The sequence below is a fragment of the Podarcis vaucheri genome, assembly GCF_965113315.1.
Source record: "Podarcis vaucheri genome assembly, chromosome: 4".
NCBI lineage: Eukaryota > Metazoa > Chordata > Lepidosauria > Squamata > Lacertidae > Podarcis > Podarcis vaucheri.
This window is the reverse complement of record NC_138762.1, coordinates 65,673,721-65,691,863: the sequence shown is the minus strand read 5'-3', so window position 1 is coordinate 65,691,863 and position 18,143 is coordinate 65,673,721. Positions and strand designations below refer to the sequence as shown.

The 18,143-nt window shown below is 42.8% G+C and overlaps 1 long non-coding RNA gene across 4 annotated transcripts in view; it reads left to right on the top strand.

The window, feature by feature from the left end:
• The window catches only part of LOC309530830, a 572,302-nt gene that overhangs the window by 134,064 nt on the left and 420,095 nt on the right, over window positions 1-18,143 (top strand). The window lies entirely within an intron of this gene.

Sequence of the window (18,143 nt, the reverse complement as noted above, 5' to 3'; positions counted from 1 at the left end):
CACCCTAGCAGCACTCAGCCACATTGGATGACCATTGCTCCTACTGTTATAGTACAGTGCTATAGGAGTTCTGGGTCAGAAGGCAGCCTTTGTTCATACAGATTTATGTGCAAAGGCTCCATCACTACCTACAGCCATGATCATTACAGGAAAGCAAAGGGGTGGGACAAGTTGGCACAACTCTGCTCTCTGCTCACCTGTTGAGAAGCACAGCAGCACCAACACCAGAACTAGACTGTATGGTCTGTTAATTTCCATTGATACAACTGTCTTGCTGGTGCTTGTTTCTCCTCCCCTCTTCCCTGAGTCTGATGTTTGGGTTTCCCACCCTTTAATCAATGTTCTTAAATAAGACACGTTTCCTAATAATTGCGCACTCTCCGTACATAATGAAATAGTTCTGAAGCCTGTGGAACTTGGCAGGGAGTAAGGATCTGTCTGCATTATGAGAGCTGTTTAAAAAAAATATGTGAAAAGTCTCTCTGATAGTTTAGAAATATTTTTGCTTTTTATGGTGCAAAGCAGTCCTTCTCTCTCAACTAAGTATGAGCACGAATGATAATTTATTTGTACAAAATAAATTGCATGCATAGTTCTCTAAACAAAAACAAAAGTAATTAACTGCAAATTACATGGTATTGGCAACTGGTGTAGAGTCTTGGGCTGATTTGTTTGATTTTTTAACAGCACTGCATCCCACAGTGCCCTCTTCTGAAATAAATGTGGGACTTTGGCAGAACTGTTTGGAATGGCTGGAAATCAGAGGATCCCTTTAGTTCATTTGACAATATTGTTTCCTTTCCAGCACATTCTTGGATATAATGTGTACATCTCTGCTGTTATTTATTCAGATGCACGGGCTTTGGTCAGATCTTCAGAAGAACAGTTCCAAAGAAGCATCTTGTTCTATCAGGGCCTGGTGTACACTTGCAGTTACCTCACTTTGCTTCTCTACTCACTAAGATGCTTAGTGACTGGCAGCCAAATGTGTGAACTAATTCAATGGAGAAACATTCCATTTGAGATATTATATTATATCATTGATGGACCATGCCATTCCTTCTCATTGGAATCACTAAGTGATGAACATGCATATGTAAACTAGACTTTTTAATTGTGTTAAAATGTCATGTAGGGGATGTGCATGTCCAGCCAGGAGTTTAGGAGATGGTGGAAGTGCCCCTCTGTCAGACTCTGCTGACAGAAGGGGAGAGGGGCTTCACTACAGCATCTGCAATGTGCTGAGCAATTGGAAAGTTACCACCAGTAGCAGTGGCATGGTGTGTGGGAGGGCCACAGGGCTGGTTGCCCTGGGTGCAAAATTTGTTAAGGGGCACACAATTTCAACACACGGTTCTCCCTCAATACAGCTATGCTCTTCCATCCGTTCCGTTGAAAATGGCTTGTCCATGCAAACCAGGAAGTCACCTCTCCAGAACAACTCTTATTTTCTTATCTCTCTGACCGCAATCTCCTGGGTGATGTGGATGCCATTAGGCAGTTGAATGCACATGTGCACTCTGTCCATTTCATTCCCTCCCTCCCACCCCGCTCTGTGTGGTCCGGGGCACTAGCAACCCATGCCATGCCACTGAGCAGTAGTGTTCCTGCTGGTGGCTGTAAGCACAGAGCCATGAAACGAGGTGTTCCAAGGTAGAAACAGGCTATGAATCTGCTGGATCTAAAGCTACACGATTCCCCTGAAAGGCAGTCATTCCAGACCCTAAACTATTCCAGCCCTGTAGCTAGTGCTGGAATGAAATGAAATGAAAAGATCTGCCAGACAGAAAAGCTTGATGAAACAGGCTCCATATTCTGCCCTTGGTGACACAAGCCAGCAGGACTTTGCTGTGTCCCAACCCCACTTAGGATTGCTTTGTTCATTGGGCTTGGCTAAGGTGTGGGCAATGAAGAGTATCCGACAGGATCCATTGTTCAAAGCAGCCATATAGTACATTGTGTTAGTGTAATATGAGGAAGGCCTAAGGAGGCAGTCTTGAGAAGCCCTTAGGTATACAGTAAAGTTGTTTCCATTGCATTTACAACTACAGTTACCATACACTTATCACAAAGTGCTTTGCCAAAGCGGAGTAAATTTGTTAATCTACAGCAGCAATGGGAACACAAGAAGATTCAGAACTGGGGCATAGGTGGTTAATCCTTCTCTATGCAAACCACATACTGCATTATTTTTATTTCTCACGGTTGCTCTCTTTTATATAATTGATTTTTTAATACATGTCTCATTGCATCAGTCTGAACTGGCTATATGGTGATACCACTAGAAAATTATTTTAGAAACTTCCTGGTGCACTTTGCCCTGAGATAACCATTTCCCATCTGCAACTTTGCTTATTGTATCATGGATTGCTGCTCAAGCTGTTGCTCTTTAAACAATTTTCTTGTTTTCCTACACCCCATGAATAGAATCCTTCCAGTTTACCAATTTACATAAACACTATTGTTTAGGGAAACTGTCAAAATTACTTCAGATATCTTCCATTATATTTATTATTGTTCTATGTTTTTCCATCTCCATCTATATTTTATTATGAAGGCATGCTTTTACTGTTATGATTTGAAGCATGTCAAAACAGTGCACTCAATTATTGTGAATTGTCATTATCCAATCCTGTGCTCTTCCTGAAGATGGGCCAAGCCTGGAGCAGAAAATACACCATTTAGCACACTGGGATTTTAATATGCGACCCATCTTATAAACCAGGGGTGGGGAGCCTCTGACCCATGGCTCTAATTTGGCTCACCAGTCCTCCCCATCTAGGCCACCAGGCCATTCTGGCCAAGCCACACCTACCTGCTGTATACCTGACTTCAGGTGGTATTATTTTTAGCAGTAAAAAGCCATGGGTGGTAATTATGTATTTTATGGTAATTATGTACCATTATTAAACAATTATGTCTTATTCTCATAATACATAATTACTTCATTAAAAATATGTAATCTATATGTTTCTATGAAACCTTTAAGTATGATTCCTAAGGCAATACTTATACAACAAGACACTCTTAAAGACCCTTTATGTTTTCCCCCCACTCCTTATGCTGCCTATTCTCATTACTCTAAAGAAGAAAATAAAAAGCTGTAATTTATTCATTTTTAAAAACTGAAGCTGTCTTTTCTTTACATAGGTACATTTCAGCTTTCAGCTACTGCTTTTGCTCTGCTCTTAACTCTTCATCAAATTCATAGGGAAAGTTTGCATGACTCCCTAAGTTTCCACTCCTTGCCTGGGCATCAATTCTCATTCTTCGGTTGTATCCACAGTACTTTCTACCCTTTGGAAAGTGCTTATGCGTCTGCAAGCACAAGTTATTTACTTTCTTTATGTTTGTGTGTCTGCTGAAACTTGCATGTGGCAATCACCTATGTTTGCACAAATAGCCCCTGGATGCAAAGAGGTTCCATTGCATCTTAGTTACAACAAGTGTTCTTGAAATGTATTATTCCATTTATTCATAGTAGAAATGTTCTGCTCAAGTGAAACAGTTCTATTTGTATACCATTGACTTTAATACTACTAGAATTTCATCCATATGTCAAAGAGATTTAAATCAGTGATAAATTATGATGCCCTTGAACTAAAGTTGAGGTCTCAAATCATAAGAGAGCTTCAAAATTCATCATTTAGTTGTCTGAAATGCAATCTTATTAGCAATTGCCATGTGGCTGGAAAAATGTGAGATGCTATGCTGATAAGGGACAGCAATTTCAGTTTGTTTCCTGAATGTAGTCTATAATTCCCTTTTGGTAATGATTCCCCGCTCCAGGAAACTAGTGCTTTCAGGTGATGGTATCTGGCTTCTTGTTTGTTGAACTGTTTATAAAACATAGAAATGTGCTGAAGCCCAAGATGGGAGCTTGCTAAATATTCAAATGTGAAGTACTATGACAGAGAGCAATCTGCTTTTAATGTTGGATATGTTCTCAAGCCTGAATGTTGGCCCATCTTGTATCGTATTGTTGGATACCATATGGGAGACCGGTCATGTGAATGTGTGCAATATATCTTTGGTGAGTCTTGGTCTCTATGACTTCTACCCTGCCAGACCCAATGGCCAATGAAATGGTTTTCATCTCCATTTTCCAGCTGTGCTTCTTTTTCAACACAATTCTCAGCCTAGTCCACAATTCATGCCTTAAATTACTTCTGGGTAGCAACTGGCACTTGAACAAATGTTGTTTCTCATATATTGGGTTAAATCAACACTGTCTGTAATTATCTGGGTAACTCTAGATCAGGCATGGCCAAACTTGGCCCTCCAGCTGTTTTGGGACTACAACTCCCATCATCCCTAGCTAACAGGATCAGTGGTCAGGGATGATGGAAATTGTAGTCCCAAAACAGCTGGAGGGCCAAGTTTGGCCATGCCTGATCTACAAAGGGATGCTTAGATTAGAATGGTATTGATAAATGGGAGATCATCCCATACAAACATAATTTTCTGAAGGAGACATTGATTTTCCTCGCCAGTGAAGTCCCAAGGACCCCTAGCTGGCCTTCAGTGCCACAAGAGATGGTTTTCTAGATCAGTGTTTCCCAACCTTGGGCCTCCAGCTGTTTTTGAACTACAATTTCCATCATCCCTGACCACTGGTCTTGCTAGCTAGGGATGATGGGAGTTGTAGTCCAAAAACAGCTGGAGGCCCAAGGTTGGGAAACACTGTTCTAGATCAAAATGATTTATTTGCATCTCACTCAGTTCCTTTTCAATAACAGTGGCTGCTCTTAGAAAGAAATGGACCGCCACTACCTCGCGGTCTTCCTTCTAATCATGGTCTCTAAGCATCATAGCCCATTGTTAGGACTGCCATAGAGATCCCACCAAAAGTAGCATTCCTGAAGTGCATTCTCCACCCAGATGTTGTTGGACTACAACTCCTATCATTCCTGACTATCTCTGCCCATGCTGATTGGGTTGATGGGAAGTGGAGTCCATCTGGAGGGCCACGGCTTCCCAACCCCCACTGTAACATTTACAATATTCTAAGTTATTGTAAGCAGATAACCATAACTGAAGTATCCAGGTTAATCAGCTTTGCTAATTGAAGCAACTCTTATTTGGGCAACCATAAGGTATAATAGTCTAAACATTCATCAAGAGCATTTGCAATTAAAAGCAATCCTGCTCCTTTGAAGAATGGTGAAGCAGCTAACTTATCACAAGTGCTGAGATATTTTTTTGTTATTCACATAGATATCTGGATAAGATATAATGGCAGAAACAGTCCTACTCAATAGCCAATTAATGTATATTGATGCCTGAAGCAGCTGAAATGTTGGAACTAGCTGTCTGTTTAATACGATTGCATATGTAATTGAACACATTAACATTTGCTATGCTTTGAATTAAGTTCCCTAAATAGAAAGGTAATAGGATAGTTAATGCATGTTAAATTTGTTCAGAGACCTTTAGAATATTGTGCCCTTAAGGGAACTGTGTGGGTGTATGCTCTTTTATTCAGGTCAGGAGACCAGGAGCAATACAGTTATCAAAATCTCTCACTCTCCCGCCTCCTGCAACACACTTTGTTTAACATCCAGTCTGATGAAGAGTTCTGGAGAACTTGAAAGCTTGTTCACTCTTTTATATATATTTTAAAAAGGTACCCCTGCCCGTACGGGCCTGTCTTGACAGACTCTAGGGTTGTGCGCTCATCTCACTCTAGAGGCCGGGAGCCAGCGCTGTCCGCAGACACTTCTGGGTCACATGGCCAGCGTGACGATGCTGCTCCGGCGAACCGGCACCAGAGCAGCACACGGAAACGCCGTTTACCTTCCCGCTATAAAGCGGTACCTATTTATCTACTTGCACTTAAGGGTGCTTTCGAACTGCTAGGTGGGCAGGAGCTGGGACTAAACGACGGGAGCTCACCCCGCCGCGGGGATTCGAACCGCCGACCATGCGATCGGCAAGTCCTAGGCGCTGAGGTTTTACCCACAGCGCCACCTGCGTCCCTATATATATTTTAGTTTGTCCTAATAATTGTCTGACTCCATTTTGGCTTTTTTCTTAAGGACCAACATGGTGTCCTTATTTTTGTGTGTGTGTGTCTGTCTTAGAGAACATACAGTCTAGCTGTTCAGAAGCAGGGTTTTCTACCACCTGAAGATGGGACTTTTGGTGGTATGCAATTAAATAGTTACCCTAGTGCAAATATTAGCAGTAGTGCAATGGGCTTCTCTCCCCTCCCCAAATCTGCTCTGGAGGGTTGGGAGGAGCCCTAAGAACACATTTAGAGGATATGCAAGAGGACGAGAACAGCTCTGCAGGTCTCTGCAGGTGCCGAGCTGCCTAGTCCACCTGCTGAAAGCATCAAAACAGAGCAGTCTGGGTTTAGGGTTAAGCTGGGCCAGGGTCTATGAATCCTGAGCTGGCCTCCTGTCCTCACTTGATGGCATTGCATCTGATTTAGGCCTGATTAATGGATGGATCAATAAGTACCCCCAAACTATGAACCTGGTCCTAGTTAGAATGCTTTCCTGCAGAATAGTATGAACTGCCCACTAATAATCTTCTAGCTTGAACTTCAGTTATGGCTTGAACCTAAGCTGTGGATTTTAAAACAATATATCTGCACATACAGGTGTAAGTAAATAATGCCAGGTAGAATTGGACTACTGGATTGATGGTGGGCACATGGTTTCTTCAGAATGTGTGGCATGCTATTGCAATCATATTTCCATCCTGCTGATGGATGTGTGACTGCTTAGTTATCCTAATTCCTCCTACTGAAGAAAGTTGGAATATGAATGTAATAAATAATGTGTGGATGAGGGTGGGTGGGGAAGCTAGTCACAATGTCCTCCTCAGCAAGTTCCAAATAGTAGAATAGTCAACAACCTGCCTGAGTTCACCACTCAAAAACCAGAGCAAAGCTTTGTGGTGCAAAATATGGGTTGTTTTGGTATGTTACAGTTTGTTACAGTTACAGGGTAGATTTTAGGGACAACTCACAGTGTAGAAAAATAAGCTGATTCTCACTATGCATTTTTTCATGCAAGAATTTGAGCTTATGCTGGTCAGTTAATGACTTTGCTAAGGAGAATGCCAAAGATACTGATAATTTTCTTTCTCAAGTTTACTTTTCAATTGTAAATAGTTTGCGATATTGTTGGATTTCTGATAATACGGCTAATGCAACCCCATAAATTCCTCTGATAGTAGGTAAAGTTCCAGAGTTGGTCCAGGGTATAGTTTGTGAAGAATTTAATTTATGAAGCCATATAAAGAGTGTAACATATTACCTACTTGTAGTCATTCCCACTTGCAATGTTGTAAATTCTTTTGTATACATGGCAGCAGCAGTGACTCAAATGTTACCATGTTAGTCCACTTTTCTTTCAGAGACATGCAGAAGATTGCTTTTCATTTTCTAAAAATATAGCACTCTGTCTATTTTTTGAAACAGAGCTTGTTTTTGGACTTCTATGTATACTTGGAATAAGATGCAAGCCATTCTCAAGTTTGCACTTTTATGTTCCTGATGAATAAATCCTGTCTAAACAGCAAGGAATGAAGGTTAGGTGCTAAGCAAATATTGCCCATTAAATATGTTATGACTCTGCCTATGAGGACCTGTGAGAGTGTTGGGAAAAGCCTAGAGCAGCTTTTCCCAACCGTGGTCCCCAGACATTTTTGTACTACAACTCCCATCAGCCCCAGCCAGCACAACCCAATGGTCAGGAAAGATGGGAATTGCAGTACAACAGCATCTGGGGACTCAAGATTGGGAAAGACTTGCCTAGAGTACTGACATCAAGACAGACAGACTTCGTGCGGTAACATCTTGAATATTTCTCTTTCTTCTTTCCAAAATGAGTGGTTAACTTTATCAGCAGTCATTTGACTTGACATCTCGTTGGATAGCAATAGATATATAGAAGGGAGCCCACAGCTGTGCAGGCACGGAGAACTGGACTGAGGTCATATGTCCCAAGGCCATTTGGACAAGCTGCACTGTAGTGTAAGATTGTGCCTGTCAGGGGAAGGACAACTGTTAATATTTCATTAGCATAGAGAAGAGGAGGAAAGAAAGAGTACTCCATACCCCCCATTTAGTCCATTGACTGTAGTATTAGTTTCCAGGGGCTTCAAAAGAATGGAACAGGAGCAGAGGGCGTATATAAGATTAATTCTCAGATTCAAGATTTGCTATTAGGGAACTTTTGTGAAGCACAATTTCCTGAATCAAGGGGGAAAAATAAAATCATCTTTTAGACTCAGCTAATTGTTGAGGCAATGTGACTGTAATCATTTTGTCTTTCCATGCTGGGGTTTATTCTAAGAGGTTCTGTGCATTGCCTTTGCCATGCGTTATGCTATTCATGGTCCCCCCCCCCAGGGTAAATAATACTGGTGTGGGCCTGCAATGAGATATGCTCTCCCATTAGGGACCATGCTGCTTAGCAGCAGGAGCACCAGTGCTGTTTTCATGCTTGAATGGCAAATGCTCGTAGCTTAAATCCCCTCTCATTTGCAGCTATTGGAGACAACTGCATTCTTTCAGTGAACACTTGCGAAAGGTATTGATTTCTCATCAATCCTAACAGGAACATTTGTTGGTGGGGAGAAAGAATACCTGAGGGTGGCTAAAAATCATTTGTAAGAACAGAGAAAAAGCTAATTAAATTGATAACTACAGGGTGGAAAAAACCTTCAGTGACAAATATTCATCTCGCAAACCTGAGGTACAAATTATATTATATAATGCCCCTCCCCCCCAAGCAGTGTCATTAATATGATTTCTATTTGGCAATGATATTTCATAGTTCAGTGAAAACCAAGATGTATTAAGTACTGTCAAAAATGATGAGAACTCCAAGCATTATTGCCTGAAACTTAATGTTTAGTAAATGAAATGTTTTATATCTAAAAGAAAGTAGCAGAAGCAGCAATCTGAAGTCGTGTGGTTCAGTTCATAGGCACATTCCTATTACTTAGTGTTTTGCTTTGTGGCAGTAAATAGGTCAAGAGGTGTCTGCCTGTACCATCTCTGCTCAGAGAGTTGCACTATTTGCCCATTTGCTACAGGGCCAAGGTCAATGTGTTTCTATTAGTATATAAAGCCCTTAATAGCTTGGGACCAGTTTACTTGCAGGATGGCTCACTCAACTGCTTTGATCTGTGGAAGTGCCTCTCTTACACAGGCATAGGCAAACTTGGCCCTCCAGATGTTTTGGGACTACAACTCCCATCATACCTGACCCCTTGCGACACCCCCAAATCCCCGAGTTATTCGAAGAGCTTTTTCGCGTAGCTCTCCGCGCTCCCTCTCCGTCCGCGACCGGAACCGGAAGTCTAGCTGGTGTTGATTTTAACCATATTTTAATATGGTTTGAAACTGGTTTTTAAAATCATTTTTGTTTATTTATTTAAGAATATACTAGATTGGAGTAAGACATGGCACCTCTGAGGCAACCCTGCCGCTTCCCTTCCTCCTTCCTTTCACTGCTTACATTTAAATACTTTTGCTGCTTGTAATGCAGAGGCAGCTCTGTCAGTCTGTTCTCACTGCCCCTCCTCTGCACCTCAAAGATCCTTCAGATGAATAAGGTATTCTGGGAGAGGCCACCTGGGAGAATGCCTGTGCTGGCACATTTCTGCATCAGCTATAATTTTTATTTTAGATTTAGTTAAAAGAATAAAGTTACCTAATACCAAAATTTAAATTATTTTTTTAAAAAAATAATTTCCAGAAGCTGTGGGAAAATGGTAGCAGTGCAGGTGCTCTCCTGGACCACTTCACCCAGAATGCCTCACTCTGCAGAAGGAACCCTTTCCTTAGAGCAAGATGCTCTGAAGAGACTTTCAACAGCCAGATGGGTAGCAGCTGAGCAGCCCATCTCATAGAAGGGCTGGCTTTGAGGTTGTAGTTAATAATGATGATTCTACCCCATCTGCCCCATTATACATTACTAATGTAATAGCCTCTGTCTTTTTTCATTAACTGCTTAATAGTTTTTCTGCTTCATGGCAGTTGTGTTAAATAAGAATTCCAAGCATAATTCCTCCCCCCCTTTCTACTTCAGTAATACCAACATTTTTCTCTTGCTACATTACTAATATGATGGCATTTGCTTCAATAAGTTTGTCTGTGCATCAGCATTTAAAATAAAAATAAAAATGGATATTCTGAAATACCAGGCTCTGAATGAGCTGGTGACTCCTTTGGTGAAATCCATGGGGTGACACTCAAAGGGGTAAGAGACACATAGTAGTGTGAGCATAAGTGCAGTGCTGCACAGTGTTGTATAGCGATAAGATCTGTGAAGCAATTCCCTCTCCCTGTGGATGAGCCAAATGACAGGGTTGACTATATTATAAAAGGGACAATAAAGAAAGCTAGTTCTTTGAAAAGTGTCAAATGCAAATGACAATTACTGTGAGTTCCTTATGATGATATGTAGAGATGGAAATTATTTTTGTTCTGCTGTAGAAGAGAAGCACTTGAAATGCATTGCATTTGTCACAATAAAATGCAACACATTTACATTTCCAACTTTGGAGGCGTGTGAGAGAGGCTTCATTGCTCCTCCAGTGCCTCCTGCTTCTGCAACCAGAGCTGGAGCTATGACAGACATCAAAAGCCAGCCCAGTGAGGTAGCCCTGGCCTATGAGGGATCCATTTGTTTCAATAGTCAATTCCAGGTCAGGAAGTCAGTGGCAGAATGGCACTTCTTGAAACATTGGAGAACTATATATACCTTTATATAGTGTATACAACTTTGTCCTGCTCTGGTAACAAGTACACCATTGCCTGTTTTATTGTGTTTCAAGTGAGTCACCTGGAGAATTTTGATTATAAATACGCCAAAGCAAGTAAGCAAGCAAGCAAACAAATAAACAGCACCTTTGGGACTTGACGGTTGAAACTCCATAGATGCTTACCTGGAAGGAAGTCCCAGTAAGCTCAGTGGGGTTTACCTCTGAGTAGACATGTATAGGGCTTCCCTGTTTAGAACACAGGCGCTTGTCTATTCAGAAGCAATTCCCATTGAGTTAAATGAGTTACTCTCAGCTAGGTGGGTGTAAGACTGCAGTCTTCCTCTTTTCTTGATGGGTGGGCTGGGATAGTGGGTGAGGGATTGAAGGCCGAAGTTGTCCTGTTGACGTTTTTCCCAGAGATGAAGAGTTAGTGCTGAAAGGGTTACATCTGTCTTCCAAGGGAGCAGCTTTGCTGATATTATAATATAATAGAAAGCTCAACCCAAGGTGGCCGGCATTGAATCAGTATTTCAAACTAGATTAAGAGATTAGTTATTGAGATTGGATTACTGTCCCGAGAGCCCTGCTGCTGCTTTACAGCCTCACAACGAGGTTCCACAGAGACAAGCACTATGTAAATAGAGGGTAGGAAGAGAGGGGAGACACTATTATCAAGCACTGGTAGAGTCCAATTGTCTGAAATATGGCTTTGGTATGCAATACAATACTATACGCCTCCCCAGTTCCTTCAGGTATCCAATGCCCAAGGTGCGGCGGAGTCTTTTCATTATTTGTTTTATATCTGGCTACAGTTTTTGTACTAACAGTAACAGTGATTAACAGTATCATTTGGTAGCCCCAAAGGGAACTCTAGGCGGTTTCAATTCAATTGCAGGCCTCTACGGCTCTTCATAAACCACAAGAATGAAGAAAGGTTTTTCCAACTGAATTACTGTCTTTTATTCAATCAGTGACTGTGTAATTGATCTGTACTATGACCTTTCCTTTCCGTTCTCTTACAGTTCCTGTACTTGTTCAGATATGATTAGTTTCTTATCTAAGCTCTTGCGTTTTATTTCCTCCATTGTTGGTCCGCACGAAAAAGCACAGATAGGAGAGGAAGAAAATGAAACCATCTTCTTGGCTGATAATATACAGTGGTACCTCGGGTTACATACGCTTCAGGTTACAGACTCCGCTAACCCAGAAATAGTACCTCGGGTTAAGAACTTTGCTTCAGGATGAGAACAGAAATCGTGCTCTGGCGGTGCAGCGGCAGCGGGAGGCCCCATTAGCTAAAGTGGTGCTTCAGGTTAAGAACAGTTTCAGGTTAAGAACGGACCTCCGGAACGAATTAAGTACTTAACCCGAGGTACCACTGTACACTAATCGCCTAGATGAATTCCTAAGAATCTGTAGTCCATTTTCCTTCCCATCTGAATTCATACCCTGAAGTGGACCTGTTGCAGGCACAAATGGCATTACAGAGCTAGTGGTGGATGGCATGTTGGGACAGGAACACTTGCCTCACCTCCCAGCATTTTGGCTAAATATCGATCCGCCTGCTTTTTAGGGAGGCTAACCTATTTAATGCACTGTGCATGGCAGATGCATACCCCATATCTTTCTGGGCTACTTGTGATTTTTCAATGGAAATTGTGTAACCTCAGACCCAAGTGCCAAACATAGTCCTCCAAATGTCTCTATCTGTATTTTGTAGCATGGGTTGGTGACAAGAAACATTGCATGTATATTTGTAAACAATTACAAAACAACAACAATTTATTTTTATTGATATTTATTGCTATATTCAGCTGACTTCAATGTTTTCAAAGAGATTATGAAGAATGGCTCATTGCTAAAAACAGAGCTTTCCAAACTGTTCATGTTGGTGACACACTTTTTAGGCACACATCATTTTGCAACAGTAATTCAGTTTTACTAGCAAACTGGAAGTTAAACCAACCTCTTTCCAGTCCCGAGACGACTGCAGCCGACACACTAATGTGTCGTGACACACAGTTTGGAAAGCTCTGGTTTAAAACACCGTTCTTCAGACAAAGATCTCCATACTTTAAGCAAAAATATGCATGATAGCTAATTGCCCTCAAGTGTATGCATTCATGTCACCATTCATGAGGTCCTCTGCTAACAGGTCTAGTTGACTGTGAGCTCCCTAGCTATTGTAAAGTGGAAGGAGCAAGTTTTAATTTCTGAGGTGTTTTTTTTAAAAAAAGTAGAGTGTTTTTATGAAATGGGACGTGAACTTTGTAGTCAGGAAGGAATGTGGGCAGGGCCTTGTAATGGCTTGCTTATTACTCTGTGTAAAATAATTTGTTCTATCCTTCTGCAATTTGAATTCCTGTAAATTTATGGGATTTTCTTCAAACTAATTACTATATTTTATTATGAAGGCTTCTGAAGCACAATCCTCTTGTGTGCTTCTTTGCTTTCATTCTCCCTCTGACCATTTCCCATGCTTTGAATTTAAAATCTGAGAGGAAGCCACAATCAGTTTTAATCACTCTGTCTGCACTCTGTTAGATTTAGCTGATACTTAACTTTCTTCCAGATTTCCTTCCAGAAACCTGTAATATTAAAAAATAAATAAATCTGAAGGTGGGTGAGTTGATTAATTTTTACCCCATATAAATCATTTGCTTTTGAAAGTCACATCTCCCATGAACCTGCCTTTTCCTGAGGCACCTGATTGGTCCATCTTACCTGGTGGTACCTAGTTTGGCTGACAATGACTTTCCAAGGTCTATGTGGGGTCCTTTAACAGGGGATGCCAAGACTTCATGACTGGAAAGTATGTGATTACTCCTGAGCTATGGACTTTATATGTTTCTTCTGTGGGAATAAAGCAATAATGGTATCAGGTATTGAATGATGAATTAAGACTAATGTTGCTGGCCACCCCCCCCACACTTACCTGTGATTTGCATAATCCCTTTAGGATTTGTTCTAAGCATGGAGCATTTGGTGAATAAGCAGTGACAGTCTATCACAATATTAATGAGAAGTGGTTAGTAATGATAGTTTGATAAAAAAAAAATCCCTGAGATATTTATTTTTGATCATTAACATGAAACCCTGCTAAGGTTGAAATATCTCATTAAAATGGTTGGCATGTTGTCTTTGATGGAAATTATTGTTCATTTGAAATGAATGACAGTGCCTAAGTGTGTTCCGTCAGATCTTGATAGTTAATTAAATAGATTTTATTGAAACAGCCAACCGTACAAAATGCAAACCATTAAAGAGCTTTATTTGACAAGAAAATAAATTGATCATGTGAATCTCAATGCTGATTCAGTGCTTACATTGCCACTATAGCTTTTTAAACAGTAACACGGAATGTTCATGAAGCATATATGGCTATTCAAGGCTTATGTCACACTTCGATAAAATAAGTGGGGGGGGGAGGGGGAAGGCAACACTACAGGAAGGTTAATTTCTTTGCAAAGCAAGCCAAATGAAGATTGATGGTTACAAAGAACAGCAGCAATTGGGTCTTGAGGCAGGAGACATGAAGTATCCTTTGCTTTTCAGAGCAGCAGCAAGCAAAGAATTACAATTTCAGTTGTTGAACTGCAAGGTCAAAATCTGCTCCTAGAGGAAAACTCTTGCTTGCATTAAACTTTCACACAAATAGTTGTACAGTATTATATTCTCTCCCCTACAGCAGCCATTACTGTGTTGTTGTAAAAGCATTGCAAATGTTCTGATTAAAAGTTTTACACCAAATATATTTTGATATATTATTGTCTTTCTCAAGTGAAAATGTGTGAAGCTGAGGATAGATCTAATTCATTAGGAAAATAATGCTTTTATTAGCTACCCAAACAGCCTGTAACTTAGAGGAAAATGGATCCTCCTTCCTCAAGGGAACCAGCAACAATTAAATATTTAATTTGTGTTTCTTATTATTTAGTATCAGTATGGTAACAATATGGCCAAAGCAATCTATTTTAAACTACATCTTCTAATTTCTAGTCTTTCTTTGTTAAAATAAACTGAATGCCAATGGATGTTTAGTACAGTGTTTCCCAACCACTGTTCCGCGGCACACTAGTGTGCCGCGAGATGTTGCCTGGTGTGCCGCGGGGAAAATTAAAAAATTCGAAAGATTTTTTTTTTTAAGTCAAATTTTCGATTGGGGCGCCGTCACTAGATGACCCCTGGGGTTCCCTCCCTCCCGCTCTGCGCCTCCCTCCTCCTCCTCCTCCTCCTCCTCCGGGGAGTCCCTTCCTGGCTCTCGGCCAAGGCTTGGCGGCTGCCACTCACTCACTCGCTCGCCCACCCGTCCCTCCATCCCTGCACCCAGCCTCTCCCCCTCCGTCCCCGGCGCGGGGGCTGCCGGGATCCGTAGTCCCCTCGCCCTTGGGCTCCGCGCCTGCGCGGGGTGTGCGAACTACGTTTCCCAGCGTGGCCTGGCGGGCCGGGCGTTTTGTTTGAAGCGCTCTCTCCCGGCCATGGAATGAGCGCAGCAGCAGCGGCCAGGTGGGCAGGGGCTCTTCCGCGCAGACCCCGCGCAGCCTGCCTGCGCCCCCGCGGAGATCGGGCGGCAGGATGCAGCCCGGGGATCCCCGCAGAGGCGGAGTGGCGGAGGCGGAGGCTGCCCCCCAGGTAGGGCTGCGTCGGGAGGGGGTGTTATTTTTGCAATGCTGCATCCGCACCGGAGGGGACGCATCGGACCGCGGGGAGACCCCTTGGCGGGCGTGCAAGGCAATGCATGCGTGCAGGCGTTGCATGGAGTGCAGTGCAATGCAATGGCAACGCGGCGCCCTGCATGCATGCATGCAACTTCCACCGGCGCTCCAGACTTGGCAGGTGAGGGGGGTCCCCAGTGGGCGGCAGAGAGAGCCGGGAGGGCGAAGGGGAGCCGGGGGGAGCAGCGCTGCTCCCCGAGCCGAGCCCGGGGGGAAACTTCGGCGTCGTTGCGCCGGGTGTTGGAAGCGGAGGCTGGTGGGGGCCCCTCACCTGCAAAACCTGGTCGCCTCTCATATATTTCGTGCATTGCATTCATCGCCCGCTTTCTCCTCCAAGGAGCTCCCGGGGGCGCGCGTGGTTCTCCCCGTGTTATCCTCGCAACAACAGCCCTGCGAGGTGGGTCAGGCGAGTGGCCCAAGGGAGCACCCAGGGATTGTCCTGGCCAGGTGGGGTGATTTGAACCCTGCTCTCTGCCCGGTCTTCGTCCTCATTTAGCCCCCACATGTGCATGACTGTGCATGACTGAGGTTTTCCCCCCTCGTCTTGGCTATGGTGTGAGTCTGTGCTGTTAATTAATGGGGTTCTGCCTTCAGAGAAGATGAGCCAGCCCTCAAGGAGGTGATTATGTAATTTGCTAGCAATTCATGTCCCTCCCGGCGTGACGCTGCGCGCTGACGTCACGGGGCTGTAATGGTGGTGTGCCTCGAGATTTTTTCCATGAAACAAGTGTGCCTTTGCCCAAAAAAGGTTGGGAAACACTGGTTTAGTATGTTTGAACCCTCAAAAAGTGCTCAGAGGATCATCTCTTTCAACTCTAGGATTATTAATGGATCAACCTAATGCTTTATGGATGCCACTTGTAAGAGTAGAATTAATAGGCTTCTAGACTGGTTGGACCACTATAATGTCAGCTAGTTATCACTAGTAACTTCCTATTCTACATTTTGTAAGAAAGGGATGTCTCCCTCTTGGACGGGACATTGTGCCAACCTCCCTCCCATTGCCTCTTCACTACTGCAGCTTGGAGAAGATTTGCATTGCCAGCAACAAGTTCCCAAACAAGATGCTTGGAATGCGCATCTGCTAATAAAAACTTAATCCCTATTGGCTCCATAGGCACAGCAAAAATGCATGCATGTGACCGTCAAACAGAATGCTCTCCCACCTGACTTAACATGCTATTTTTGGTGCACAAATGCATTCTGTCTAGCAATCTTGTCACACTTGTTCCTAAAATGATTTCTGAAATGAAAAATGATTTGTGTCTAAATGGGTGGTAACTATAATGATGAAATGTGTTCAGAATACGCCCTATATTGGGATGCTGGAGTATCTACTTAGTTAACAGATGGATTCATAAAAGGCAAGACAATGTTCAAACATCCTTAATTAGCTGGATATGAATAAAGAAAAGCAAAACAACCAGGTCCTTGTACCTACCATGGAGAATCTAGTAATGTTCTTACAATTATGTAAAGCTCAGTGAAATGTGTCCATCATGGGTTTTTCCTGAAATGTTCAAGGAACATATGGTGCTTTCTATAACACCTGTTGCTGCTGCTGCTTAGCTATAGCATAAAACACACATAGGGACAGAGAGGTCCATCACACCTCCAACAGCAAAAACAGCATGGCTTGCAGTGACACAGAGTGAAGTTTGTGGCCACCTGGATCTCCCAGCTTGGCTGCACACGCAAGCAACACAAGGTAAAATGTCTGGAAAGCCCAAAGGGTTTGCACTTAGATTTAGAAATGACTAAATAGAACAGGAAATTGTGCTGTTCATGTGGAACCTGAATCAGAGCTGGACACTGCAATGGGGAGTCAAACACAATGTTGTTTGCCTGCAAGTAGAGATTTACAAGAAAGCACTGGATTTAGGCTTCAGTCATACAGCCATGCTTACTTGGGAGTAAGCCCCATAGGAAACAATAGGCCTTTTGTGGTAACATGTATAAAATTGCACTGTTGGAGCTTAATGGTCTAAACAGATTTTTAAGAATAATAATAAAAAAAACCCTGCCCTATCCTTTAGTTGTTTTTTAAAGGCATGGTAATAGAAATTTTTACCCAGAAAAAGTGGAAAAACTGGAAGGTGGGTGGGAAGTTGATAGGAAGAACTGATAAGCCAGTTTCATTGGTGTCTATAACGCAGGTGTGGATGCTGATCTATACCAGGGTTTCCCAAACTTTGTGTCTCCAGCTGTTTTTGGACTACAAATCCCTAGCTAGCAGAACCAAGTGGTCAGGGATGATGGGAACTGTAGTCCAAAACAAGATAGAGCAGGCACCCCCAAACTCAGCCCTCTAGCTGTTTTGGGACTATAGCTCCCATCATCCCTGACCATTGGTGGATGGTGGGAGTTGTAGTCCCAAAACAGCTGCAGACCCAAGTTTGGGGATGCCTGAGATAGAGCATTATTGAGTTGCAGCTGGGTCTTTTCTCTCCTCCTGGATAGACCCTTCCTCCCAAGTCAGCCCCTTCTGATAGAACTCTCTGGTGGCCAAGCAGATGCTCTCCTTGTCACTTTTGGGTTCCTGTCTGGCCTGCTTCTGCCCTTGATTCTGAGGCTTGGAGGGTATTGAGCAGGTGCACTGACTTGTGCCCAACATTTGGGGAGCGGCCATTGTGCGTGCATGATGTCACACATGTGATTCCCCCCCCCCAGCTTAGCCAGGCTGACTTGGCCCACCATCCC